This window comes from Lytechinus pictus, unplaced genomic scaffold (assembly GCF_037042905.1).
Source record: "Lytechinus pictus isolate F3 Inbred unplaced genomic scaffold, Lp3.0 scaffold_22, whole genome shotgun sequence".
Classification (NCBI taxonomy): domain Eukaryota; kingdom Metazoa; phylum Echinodermata; class Echinoidea; order Temnopleuroida; family Toxopneustidae; genus Lytechinus; species Lytechinus pictus.
Window position 1 is genome coordinate 40,037 of NW_026974142.1, and position 11,881 is coordinate 51,917.

General features: G+C 36.1%; 1 long non-coding RNA gene across 1 annotated transcript; it reads left to right on the top strand.

Annotated features, from left to right (window-relative positions):
* Positions 1–2,555: 2,555 nt before the first annotated feature.
* On the top strand, positions 2,556–5,632 carry LOC135157989 (uncharacterized). The gene is made up of 3 exons (XR_010296828.1): positions 2,556–2,683; positions 3,973–4,091; positions 4,945–5,632. It is a non-coding gene; the product is annotated as an uncharacterized LOC135157989 (long non-coding RNA).
* The last annotated feature ends 6,249 nt before the right edge of the window (positions 5,633–11,881 follow it).

Here is an 11,881-nt window from a genome sequence, read left to right on the forward strand (position 1 = left end):
AATAAGTCAAATAAATTATTAAAAAGTTAAAGAGATTGAAAGCAAATCATTATTGGTCAATGACATGCCTTGGTAATCATCATCATTCTTTCATTCTCAGGTTTGTTTCATTAATCTGAGTGACAAAGCACATTTGGAAAGCTCTAATGGGTGATTTCATGCAGTTAACATTTAAGGAAATTATATTGACAAATGTTGTGAAATCTATTTCTCATGTCGATATTGGCATGGTTTCTGTCATTTTGATGATGTAATTGCCATGTCGATGGCATCCCTAGTACGCATGCAAATCTGTGTAATGTATGAAATGCAGAATAGCTCAAAATACGAGATCAAGGGGGCACCAAATTAAAGGCACGTTTAGAAGTAATACAAAGAGTGTGTCCAAGGCAATAAAAGTGCCTTACATGTACATGCAGGTTATTTTGATGGTTGAAATAATACGGTAACTTCTGTCTTTCAGGTTAACTGGATGAAGCACACAGTTCCCACTGCAGCAAATAAGGGGAAAATTATCAAATTTTTCAAAGACACTGCTGCTTATCGTCAAATGATGCTGAAGAAGAGGACAGACATGACCATTACAGACTTCATCACCACATTTCCAAGGATACAAGAGATGCCAGAACTTGTAAAATTAACCCGATCTTTCATGACGACTTATTAAGAGGCCTATTTTCTTCTGCTAATTGGCAAACTTTTATTTTTACTTTAATGCTTAACGTGTTAAACAAAATATTTGCTTATAATATATCCACTAAGACTTAAATATGTTTAAAATTGTTATGATTGCCAATTTGTACTGAAAGAACACAGATTCTCACTACAGTGTATGTCTGATTGTTGTCAGTTTAATGATTTTGATGCTCAGTTCCCTTATTGATGGCCCATCTGAGCCAAAGGCTCAAGTGAGCTATTGTGACCGCTTTTTGTCCGTTGTGCCTACACTTTTTACATTTTAATCTTCTTCTCAAGAACCCCTGGGCGGATGTCAACCAAACTTGGTGAGGATCATCAGTAGGGGGTTTATTCATATGGAGCATGTGCCCCCCCCCCCTATTGGAGAAAGTGGGTAAAGCAGTACAGTCATGATCTGTTGAATGTAGATACCTTTATAAATGGAGAATATAAGTTGTTCATGTCAAGACCTAGGATGGTCACCTTGGGCTCCTAAAGGAAATGAAAGTTTGGAAAAAGGGTCAATTTGGGAAATCATATTTTCATATTGAATTTATTTTGAACCAGATATCAGATTTCAACCAAACATGTAGATCGTCTTTACGTCGTAAGGATCTAAAGTTGTTCGTATATGGCATGTGGCAACGTGCCAGGGGTGGTGGTGGGGGGGGGGTCAATTAATTATTCAGGTACGTACCCAAAAGCTTTACAAACAAGATATGTTGCATATATACCTTTATGGAAGAATACATTTTTCATGACAATATCTAGGGAAGCTATTTGGGCCCATGTAGGTGTAAAAGAAAATAAATGGGGCCGGGGGGGGGGGGATCGGGTAAATCAGATTGTTATCATCTTCAAAACCAAACGTGATGATGATCATCCATAGGGGTAGGGACTTAAAGTTATTCATGTGGAGCAGGGTAATATTTACTAGATAGCGTTAAAGATTAAGAATATATGATGTAAATGACAAAATGCATGCACTTTTCTCACCAAGAGAGGAAATTGTGCTAGGCTTTCCCGTTAATGTTACAGTTTTTCCCATTTTCTCCAGGTGTAAAAAGGGCTTTTATTCCAATAATATTTAGGGTAGATCCAAAGTTTCTCAAATCATGCATGTTAAAGGAGAATTAAACCCTTGTAGCAAGTTAGCTTGTTTGACAGTAAAAAAATCAAAGAATGAAATCACCGAAAGTTTGAGTAAGATTGGGCAAGTAATAAGAAAGTTATGAGCATTTGAATATCAAGATCACTAATGCTATGCAGACATTGCCATTGGCAATGCGACCAATATCTGTGATGTCACAGACGTACAACTCTCTCCCCTTTGGACAGTGAAAATATACCCCCAAATATCTCATTTTGCTCATTCTTATGATATGACAAACAAATCATCCATGATATAATGCTGTGAAACCTTTGTACTTTTCCTCTCATTAAAGAACACCTCATCTTGCAATAGACCCTATAAAAGAGAGAATTTAAGTGAAATAAGTATTAAAGTAATGGGGGAGTTGTAAGTCTGTGACATCACAGATCTCGGTCGCATTGCCAATTTGAGGATCTACATGGCATTAGTGATCTCAATATTCAGATACTCATAACTTTCTTATCATTCATTCAATCTGGCTCAAACTTTCAACAATATGTTTCTTTGATTTTTCAATTTGATATGAATTCAACTGGTTTCTAGTGTTTCTTTCTCCTTTAATTATCCTTATGTGGGTTATGTCCATGTTTCATGAACTAGGCAAAATGTACGCATTGAATCATGGACCCAATGTTCTACTATTACAAGCATGAAAAATTAGGTTTACAAGAATATATTTATTCCTGTTTGGTTTACAGATCAACGTGGACTTTGAAACAGAACATGGGCACCTTTCTGACAATTTTATTTTAAAGTGGGAGTCGTTCTACCGAGACCGTATCATAAAATTAGGGTTGAGCGGGTATCCAGCGGTAAAAGAATCAATTCAACAGTTTGAGGAAGGTGACAACAGTGAGTAAAGTATTTATTTTTAAGGACTCCAGGCTGAAATTCAAATGATTTGAAAACGTAGAGTAAAATATAAATCAATTCGGAAGGTATTTGCGGTACAACCATGTAAGAGTTGGAAACGCCACATTCCGAGCTGAACTGCGCAGCTCGTCTTCAGGAGAACGAATGAAGATAAGAGCAAGATACAACAACTCATGTACATGTATGATGCTAGGTTTAGGCTGAAAAAAAGAAAGAAATTGAAAACAATAGTAAGAATAGAGTTGAGGTGAAAGAAGGAGGATGTTGCAGTGGAAGTAAGTAGGTTCGTGCATAGGAAAGAGGGGGAAAAATCAAAGGGATTACTTCCATGAATATAAGATAGAACAGAACAATGGGAGCTGAAGGGGATATAAAAGGTGCATAGAGCATAGAGGAGATCAAATGAAGTGCCTTGGCATATATTGTGAAAAAAAAAAGTTTAGTACATCAAAGATATACCTTCAAGTCTTATAGAGTAAAATATAACAAGCACAACACTAAAGATGTCATCAAAATCGGATGAAAAAGTAACGAAGTTATTTTTTTTTTTGCATTTTTTTTCTTCAATAAAATGGTTTCATGCATATTCAATGAGCAAGCTGATGATTTGTATTTTATTATGTGAAATAATTATTCAAATTTTCAGCTCCAAACATAATAAACTGGGATGACTGACTCCTGATGGAATGTTTATGATCATTGTTGTTACTTAGTTATGTCCATATAAGGGAAATATTTTCTATACACATATGATGTGTTGTGCTTGTTAAATTTTACTCTACTTTCTAAATTATAAGATTTTTAGCCTAGATTCCCCCTTTATTTCTGATTTATATTCATTGTCAGTTTGGTTGTGCAAAGAAATTTTGTTTGCTGTTTTATATAGGTGGGACAGCAGACAAAACATATTAAAAGTTATCCGCTTTCAAATACTTAAGTGGCACTCTCCATGATTGTTAAAAAGATGTTCAGAGATCTAATGATCCAAACAACAGTTGTCTCCACACTTTTTTGTTTTGCCTGAACAAAGTTTGGCAGAGACCTTGTAATCTCTCTCTATCACACATGGAATTGTGATGAATGGAGGGTACAATATATGCATTGCATTACAATGAGGAGATGATGCAATGTACATGTATGTACATCATTGCATCAAAGTGAGCAGATAAGATATAATCTTACCTACTATCATTACATGACAATAAGGGAGTGTGCCAAAGTTAATTAAACATATTAAATTATAATATCATAATATTTATTTGTTACAGGAGACCTGTGTGGTTTAACTGCACTGTTGCTGATGTTACATAAGCCACTGACAAAGACAAAGAACCCCACCTCGAGTTCAAGGGCATCGAGTTTGGAGCACTTCATCCAGTACAGACCTGTAAGTAGTCAATTAGTGAATATGTGAATTTTGGGTTCCCTACCAGACATCAATTTATCCTTAAATTCCTGTCCCACAATGCTTCTCTTTTTGTGTGTATTTCTTGCTATTTCACAACTTTTTTCCCTCTCTGTTTTTTCTGTCTGTCCCTCTCTTCATTGGGTTTTTTTCTCCACCCAGCCCAAGTAGTCTATGTTAGTTTTTTTTCTTTTGTTCCCGGGCTTTGTTCCACCTCTTTATGAATCTTCCTCTACATTGGTTAATGCCTCTCCCCCTTTACTTTTCACTATGAAAACTTTTCTTTTTTTCTGTGTATCCTATGTATTAAGAATTGTGAATGATCATTATAAAGAAATTAATTGTAGTATTTATTTATTCAACAACAATATCAACTTCATGTATACCAACAAATGCAAAAAAATCAACAAAGATAAATTATAATATGATGATTACAAATTGCAGAGCCAGAACTTGAAAGAGGCCATATAAATATAATGCAGTGGTGTATGCCATCCTGAAGATGCATTCCAATATCTTATGTAATGCAAATTCCAGCTGTGCAGGCATGTATACATGCAGTCATTAATCTCTCCTTCACTGGCAAAACCTCATTGTTGGCTTATAAATATCGTTGGCTGTTTATGGATCGTGGCAGCCTCCCAATGCTTCATTCATGGGGTTGTTTCAAATATACTACAGGTTTACATCATGTATTTTTTCCCTCTCTGTTTCAATACGAGAGTAATTAGGTTCGACATTTCATTCAATATGATAATGTCGGGGCCTATGTTTCTAAAATTTGTAGCTCATGTTGTCAATGCTCAACTATAACTTCTTTCTGCTTCTTTGCCAGATTGGGACAGATGTTCAAGCGGCAGCAGCTGGGAAGTCTGCTGAGTTTCGGCAGCCCTATATACTAGCCCTTGGACACAGACGCAAGCCACTACGATCCTTTTTTGATTGCGGACAAGGTAGTGATTGAAGCGGGACAGAATGTGGTGGAAGCCACTGACAGGCTTTTTAAGTCTCATGTATTTGGAGTCCATTTTGCCCAAGTAATTCAACATTTCTAGGAGTTCATGGCATCTGAAATGTACAGGGTCATGCAGGCATCTGATACCAAAGCCTCTGTAAGAAGTATGGCGTTATCGATCCGAAATTTAAAGTTAACCGAGCAGTAGCTTGGACAAGAAAACTAAGCGGCTTTCGGGGACAGAACAGAGGATTTGTTAGACCGGGACAGGCCTCTCACTCACCTTACCTTTGTAATTCATAAGCACTTTTGCTGTCTATACGAACATGACAGAGAATAGTTTATCTAAGGCTGTTATTTCGGATTTTGTACATAAATATGAAAATGATAAAATATGAAAAAAAGTGATGTTTTTGTACAGATTCCAAATGGTATAAATATACGCTGAGTGAGAAAATGTTGTTCATATAGGTAGTCTTGTATGCAGACCATTTATGAAAGAAGTTCTAATTTACATATTTTAATTATGCAGAGCAAAGAAGTAGTACAAGGTTGTTATTTCAAGCTTTAGAGAGCGATCGGGATAGCAGTGGTTTTGAGTGAAAGCTAAATTAGTGGTTAGTTTATGCCAAAAAATGAGCCTTTGTGTGAAATTATCTGAATTAAGATGAGTAATGATGTACAAGTGTTCCGAGACAAAATGAGTTCGTTGACTACTTGTGGTGTGAGCCTAAGGGTTGAAAAGAAATGTTGTTTATTATACCCCCGCCAAACGAAGTTTGAAGGGGGTATATAGGAATCAGCGTACGGTCGGGCTGTCCGTTGCAAATCTTGCGGATCGAACTTCTTCTTCAGTTTTCAACCAATATTCATGAAATTGGGCACATACATCGGTCTGCTTGTGAGGATGTGCAGACATATTTTTCACAAAAGTAACTAGAAGACATGGTGATATCTAGTTTGATATTACATTGCTGAGAGTGATTTATCATTCATGAGTCATAAGGTAAAGAATCAAGCAGAATTTACAAGGTCTTGCATTAAGACATCAAGACAAATTTAACCCTAAATGGACTTGGGAGGGGGAGGGTGAAAGGCCCCCTTTAAAAAAAATTTTGGCATCTGTCGATAAATCTCATGCATCTTTTGAGACCAAATTTGCGACGCCTTGGTATGCAGTCCGAACTTATGCATAATTATGTAAGTGCATGTCAGTCCCAAAATTGCTCAAAATGCAAATTATGTTTGTAGCCTAAATTCATACCGTTCTCTTTGCTTTTACTGATTAAAATCAATTAATTTCATGTTGTTTAAGATCATGAAATTATTGTCGACAATTTCCATCCAAAAAAAATCGAAAACAAATAAATACATATGAAATTTGAAAAACATTTAAATACTTAAGACACTTTGATACTGATTATTTTTTTAAGTGCATTTGGTCAGAATTTCAAAGGGAGTCTCTAAACAAAAGATTAGCGGTACAAGGGCCTTATAATTTAAAACAGTCAAATTCTAATTTCATGCATAAATTATGATAATTTATAATAACAAATTAATTTTGAATTATTTTGGAACAATCAAATAGTATACAGTTTTGTAGATTAAGTCATGGGTGACATGCATGACTATTTTCGTTTTTCGATTGCGCGATCAATAAAGCCGAGATTGGGCGGGGGGCCTTTAGGGCATTTACCCCCCCCCCCTCCAAAATAATCCAGTCTGATTAAGGTTAACATTTCATTTTCATATTTATTTTGCTCTTTTTGGCTCACCTGAACAAAGTTCAGCAGAGACTTAGTAATCACGGTCCCTGTTGGTCAGTTATTCTGTTACAACAATCTCAAAGTTTTTGTTTAACTTGCTCTCATTTCTTTATTTCCGCAATTTATGAATTTGAGTACACATGACTATAATTAATTATGCCATGAAGTTATTTACTGTGACACTGATTAGCGCTGAAACACAACTTGCATCGTAAACTCTTTCAATATTATACATTGCCTGGTCACTTATCCCTTCCTTATTATATATGATATAACTTATTCTGTGTATTTTTATGAATTTATATCAAATCACATCACTTAATATCATAATTATACCCCCGCCAAATGAAGTTTGAAGGGGGTATATAGTGATCAGCGTATGGTCGGGCGGGCGCACAGTGGGCCGGGGCGAAACAAAAGTGCGCCAAAAGTCATTTTGGGCAATTTCAGATTTTAAATTTTTGTCATTTCCAGCTGAAAGACAACACTTTGAAGAATACTTCAGCAAAATATTTCATTCGGGAATTTGCATAAAGGTTGTTAATTTCCTACCTCAAATCGTAAAATGTGACATTTTGCGAAATGTCACGTATATGACAACCTAGTTGAAAAACAGGCCATTTCACATAAGGTTTTTCATGTAGGAATCTGAAATGGCTCCCACATAATCCTGATAAATTCTTTTTCGTGTGAAAGGGTTCAAAGTAGATAAAAGACATCTTTCAGGGGGTTTATAGGATGATTATTCCTCGAAATAGGCTGAAAATCCATGTTTTTTGCATTTACATTAGAAACGTTTAGATTTCCGTGAATTTCCGTCTAAATTCTATAAGCATCATTTTTCCCGATGTCTAAGCTTTAAGTCGATACCAAATTTAGCTGCTCGTTTTTGCCCGTTTTCATGTTAGAGCCGATTTTACTTGACACAACACCCCAAAAACCTGTTTCAAAACGGTCATGTTTATACCGCGCAGTCGTCGTAGCGCACCGTATGGGTGTACATTGCCGTTCGCTTTTGCACAGCGAGGACGATTCCCCTTCCATTCCATGAAAATGACATGAATTCCGGGCAAAATGTAAACAAAATAAAGGTCGCTAACGCAAATATAAGGGCTATACACACAACTCTTCCAGAGATAAAACTTACTTGTAGAATAATTTCAGCCAAAAACCCTCCTCATAGTGATACATTCGTGGTGTTATAATTTATACTCTGCGTTTTACACAAGTCAACACAGCTTGATAAAGCACGGTTAATATATTTCAGATTTTATAAATCTAATTAATGATCATTTTGATGCTATGAAATTATTTTTGGCATCTCATACACACTTTTTAGGCATGTGAGAAGCATAAACCAACATTCACTCTGGTCAATCTGACAGTAGCACATAACACAAAGTTTATATATTACACATTGTTTAGCGTAATTTGTCTTTTCACAGATAGGTTTTAAGTAGCCAATCAAAATTTGGTATCAAGGTGACGTCACATCGGCTTTAAATTATGTTCAGTCGATTCTACGCCCAAAATTACCCTTAATCAACATGTTAAAGTAAAAATATAACTCGAAATATATTTTTGGCGCACTTTCAACCCATTCTGGCCCACTGTGGGGCGGTCCGTTGCAAACCTGGATCAAACTACTTCCTTATTTTTCAACCAATACTTATGAAATTTGGCACATAGATTGGTCTTGGTGTGAGGATGTTCAGGACAAATTTTCCACATGTTTCGGAAACTGTGTTGCCATGGTAACGGCATGTTATGTCAGAAAATGTGGTAAAAATCTTGGGGATCGAACTACTTCCTCAGTTTTCAACCAATTTGGCACAAACATTTGTCTTGGTGTAAGGATGTGCAAGACACATTTTTCACGTGCCGAAAATCGTGTTGTCATGGTAACAGCATGTTATTGATGGGGCGGGGGTATTAATCACCTTCGGTGATATTTCTAGTTCACCTTATAATTGTACAGAATATTTAATGTTTCTACTTTCATTATATTGAGAATTGATTGTACAATGGTCTTCATAATCACATTACACTCTGATGTGTATTGTTGCAATGTAAATACTTCTTTGAAAGCATTGAATTTTGAATGTTAACTGATAAAATGTGTGTTGTTGCAATGTAAATAATGCTTTGAAAGCATTGAATTTTGAATGTTAACTGACGAAATGTGTATTGTTGCAATGTAAATAATGCTTTGAAAGCATTGAATTTTGAATGTTAACTGATGAAATGTTATGAAAATAAAGCTGTTAAAGCACCCAATTCTTAATTTCATATTGTGTACTGTTTTTTAGATTGTGAAAGTGGTAATCTAGAAAGGGATTTATAGTTAATTCATAACTGATTAGTTTTTAATCTAATTTGATTATGATTTAAGTAATCTTCCTGAAGATTAAAAATTAGTAATGCAAGAAAAGTTTACTTTTTAATTTGAAGGGATTTGTCCCTCAGGACAATCTGAGCTGGATTAAAAAGTTAATCTATTTGATTACAATTATAATCGCTCGAATTTAGATAGTTACAGGTACCTTTTCGATCAGTTCAAAAATATATATATAAATTTTCTGCTCGCGCTTTGCGCTCGCATCATTAATGTGAGGAAGATCTCCGATTACATCTTTTTATGATTAACAAAACATGAATAGAGTGTCACGTTTAGCAGTCTGGCGCACTAACGCTTTCCCGCTATTCACGAAAAGAATGGAAATTCGCTATCGCACTTCGTTGAGCGGTCTTCAAAGGTCGCACTCGTTTGATTGGCACTCGCTCTGAATAGACGTTTGTAGTCGTTTAATGTAAATCACTGTACGTATGCATACATACTTGGAATGGTTATCGGTTGCATCACGAATTGTGAGGTAGCTGACGCTTTGTTGTTTTTATTGCACAAATGAAAATAAACTATGAATCTACATGTAGGCGTTTTTTTGTTGTTTTTACGCAATTTCTAAAATAGCCCACGTGTATAATAAATGTGTATGAAAGGTGATGAAAGCTAGGCCCCATCACTGTCAAGTGTTCGGGTGCACTGCATCCATAGGGCACGGTTGCATGGACGATTATCTTCGAAAGTAGGGGATGAAATGAAAAGGATGACATCGAAAGAAGGCAGGGTGGAATAGTTGCAAGAAAATATTCGGTTAATAACAATAACTCTTGTTTTGCTTCTGATCTATGATGTCTTGTTATGACCATGACAAACATGTGATTGTTATGATGGTTGGAAGATTATTCGAATTTAGCCTAGTATTCCTATGTTTTGATTATTGTTTTCTTTCTTTCATATTTTCATTTTACTTATATTAAAGAATCCAATATATCACAGCCAGCTGAGAATATCCAAATCACATAAGCTGGTATAACTCCCACTTACATGCATGTATAAAAAGGTAGTCCCTACCATGGAGCTACTGTGTTTACTCGATCCATGTCCCTACTATTCATTATGTCATACTAGTTTTTGCAACTTCCAAATCACTCATGTAGGCCCATAGATATTCTGTACATGGTTTCTACTGTAAACAATGAGATCGGCTGTAGCAATAATTCCGCATCATTTGGGAAAATTATGTAAGCCTTCTCAGCAATCTGCTATACGAGATTTAATGAAAAAACCACGTGTCCTTGTGTATCGTCTGTTGTGTTATTGTGGTGCTGTTTTATTGGCCAAAACAGGGAGTTGTGTGTCCAGTACTTTAGTAACCAAAAGAAATTATGCTATTATTAGATTGGAGATTTTGTTCATTTTCCATTTCTCATCAGTGGATCATTGTTTACCATGTAGCAGTACCAAAGAAGTAAGTTACTTTTTTGCTTATTACCTCAGTGTTTGTGAGGTTGCCTGTGTATAGTTTGAGCTGTCACCGAGCTGTCATAATTGTACACACGCTGATATATAGACTGCCCTGAAAATTGCAGCGCCCGGTGAGAACATCTATATTTGCATGTTTCGATCTTCGAAACAAAAACTTCCACCTACTTACGTATTCCAGTGAAGATTTCTCAAAATGTCATGGATAAATTCGTTTTAAATTCACAAAGGAGAAAATTCAAATATTTGTCATTTGCATTGTAGAGTATGAACCATCACATTTTGTGCAAGAATGTTTCAAACAATTACAGTTGAAACCCGCATAATTTTTACATTGACATAACAAGCGAAGCAGCGCAATGCATGATGGGGGGATGACGCTATGAATTATGCATGAGCCTTGTTTTAGCGGATATCCATTCTTTTCGTGAATAGCGGAAAACCGTTAGTGTGCCTGATTGTTTAGTAGGTCTAATTCTCGAAATTTTCCGCTCGCATCAATTGTTCAGTTAAATCTGTTTCAGTTACAAAAGTGCTTAGAATTTCTATTTTTTAGGTAAAAATGTCCAAAAATGTTCAGCTCGCGCTTCGCGCTCACATTACTTGACTTTTTAATATATAACGTCTTCATGGCTTTCTGCAAGCAATCTTTAACAAGTACCTTTTCCATCAGTTAATTTCTGCTCGCGCTTCGCGTTCGTAGTAATTATTTAGTTGCATGCATATCTTTTTTAGGATAACAAACATTTCCCAGAATGTTTAAATTTTAAAGAAACCAAAACTTATCTTCGAGCGGCCGATCGGGGAAAATATTGCTGAAAAAATTCCCCCTCCCCCCCCCCCCCCCTTACTGGCGAAGGCTGGATCCGCCCCTGACAACAAACCCCGAAAAGGAAGAAAAAATAACCAGTTGAAATATAAGCATATAGAGTGTTTTCTCTGTGAACATATGACAAATTAGAATAACATGGATAAAAAAAATTAAAGCAGGGGCGGTGTGAACATATTTTCGCTTGAAGGGGGGGGGGGGGCAGACAAAAAGGTATGTCAAAATTGGCAATTTGGTGCAAACGTATATGGTCACAATGGCATTATCATGTGCGTGAAGTAGTCAGGTGCAGATCCAAGGGGGGGGGGGGCCGGCCCCGCCCCCTTTTTTGGCAACCCCAAAAAAGTTCTTCTAACTTGAGAGAAACACTGAAAAACACGAAGAAAAAGTACGAAG